Raw genomic sequence first — 2,346 nt, forward strand, 5'->3', positions numbered from 1 at the left:
TTGGACATATGCAAATTTGTCTTCTTCTCAATTGGAGAAAATATACAACAGTAGACACAAGAAGACCCAAAACAAAAAAGGAGAGAGAGAGAGAGAGTTGAACTTGAATCTGGTGCCGATCCAACGATCCTAAATAATGGTGATGAATCATGAATGTGCTACACTGCTACTCCAATCTTGTTTTCACTTTGTTGATAAGGACATAAAGCAAAAAGATTAAGGTACAATTATTAGTCACTGGGCCATGTATTAGACCAATAAATGGTTCAAAAGGCACATATTATCTTTTGAATTTTAAGCACTTCCAATTTTTGTGCCTTTGATCATGTGAGGCTTCTCTTTCTATCAATAATTGGAGTTGTGTCTTGTGTGTATGCAGCGGGTGTGTTTTAATTTTTTGGTTCATCAAATATTAATTTTTTATTTTAGTTTTTACTAAGAAAAATTATTTTCGTAAAGTAAAACTTACATAAATAAATATTTTGTTTACCTAGTTTTAAATTGTTCCGCTTGGTCAAAAGAATAAGATGCCCTAATAAGTGAAAATAAAAACTATTAATACCAAAAAATGAAAAATAAAAACTATTAGCGCAGTTTTTCTTTAATTATTTTTGCTGCATATTTCAGTGATATATTTTTGGTTGAGAGTAGCGAATATTGTAAATACCCCAAATATATAAAATTACTATTTTTCCCTTTAAAATATATCTTATACAGTTACAATACAATAATAGACTCATCATAACACAACTTCTAACTTGTCCTCTCTCTTGATGAGTTTGTTGCCCGGAACAATAGTCATCAAGAAATAATTAAAGGTTTGTTTATACATACAAATTAAAGATTTGTTTCTTTGTTGTTTATGTCTGTATTAATGATTCTTTGGAATTAATCAAGTAACTAGATAGTTACAAAAGAAAACGAACTTTATTCGGATAATTCATCTGTGTAGTGGCTTTATACATGAACTCTACTTAAAAGTTTCATATAAAGCAACGTATAGGTTTATAATAAGCAAAAGTAGTGGCCTTTAATATTAACAAATTTTGGTAAACTCATTTGACTTGAGAATGAATTTTGCAGGGCTGAAGCTTGAAAATACTTTTGAGTATTGAAAAAGGGGAAGAAAATGTGAGGGGGGGAGACGCAACTGGAGGATAAAAAAAGATGTAGAACCAACAACGGAGTTAGCTGCTGAACGATAAGAAGTGCCTCATTACTACTATTAGTAATTTGTTTTGCTCTCAAGGTATGGTCCTAAAGTGCTACCTGTGTTGTTATTTTTTTCTTTTTTCTTTTTTGGTTGGAATCGATGACTGAGATGAACATGTAAATGTTTACGAAAGGGAAATTAAATTTCTTCTAAGGACTCTTAATAAGATTAGTTAATTAATAATAAGTGTAATTTATATTTAAATTATTATTGTAAAGGGTATACTTAAATTATTATTGGAGTTAGCTGATTTAAAATTTTTAGCATTTGTTCTTAAAAAAAATAATTTAACCCATTACATCTACTACAAAATGAGTTTTTACAGAACAGGAGTTTGGATTTGTGAAAAAATTAAAGAAGGTATGAGCAGGGACGCAACTAGAGAAAAATAGGTGAAAATTTAGTTGTTTTCAAGTGAAGTTGATAATTAAAAATAATTAAATTACAAGTTTTTAGATATTAACTTCACATGAAATTTGAGCACGGGTAGCGAGTACCCGATTACTCATTCGAACCCGAACCGAACCAATTAAATTAGTCCTGAAACCAACGGTAATCGGGTCCAACCCGAACCAAACTAATGACTTATGTTAGTGATTGGTTTGGATATCAGTTTTGGGGGTACGGAACCCGAACCAACCCGCGAACCTGATCATATATTAATTAAATAAAAAATATATATGATTTTTCCATTAGATAATGATTATTCATTATTAATATGTTTGGATTTTAATGAGTTTAATTTTTAATGTATTTGGTGTTTAATATTTTTGGATTATTTCTATTGATATTACATGTTTATTGTACTTGTTGAATTTTTAAGATAAAAATTTGGTTTTTTTTTATGAATTTCAAAGTCATCGGGTATCCAATTATCCGAACCGAACCAATCCGTTCTTAATCGGTTTGGTTTGGTTCGGGTATATATACAAAAAAATGCAAATCTAAACCAAACCGAACCAATTACATTTTGATCGGTTCGGTTCTAATTTTACCATAAATTCGAACCAAACCGACCCATGCTCACCCCTACGTGAAAATAACTGTACGTGAGTCTTCATTAATAATATATTATTTTTAACAATAGATAATTTAAATACTAACAAATCTTACTAAAAAATAAGGTGAAAACT

The 2,346-nt window shown here is 29.7% G+C and overlaps 1 protein-coding gene and 1 non-coding gene across 5 annotated transcripts in view; both read left to right on the top strand.

The window, feature by feature from the left end:
- The window catches only part of LOC107626019, a 60,026-nt gene that overhangs the window by 24,637 nt on the left and 33,043 nt on the right, over positions 1–2,346 (top strand). The window lies entirely within an intron of this gene.
- On the top strand, positions 735–1,599 carry LOC107627869. Its single transcript, XR_002358033.1, has 3 exons — positions 735–818; positions 1,084–1,249; positions 1,539–1,599. It is a non-coding gene; the product is annotated as an uncharacterized LOC107627869 (transcript).

Source organism: Arachis ipaensis, chromosome B02 (genome assembly GCF_000816755.2).
Source record: "Arachis ipaensis cultivar K30076 chromosome B02, Araip1.1, whole genome shotgun sequence".
NCBI classification, from domain to species: Eukaryota; Viridiplantae; Streptophyta; class Magnoliopsida; order Fabales; family Fabaceae; genus Arachis; species Arachis ipaensis.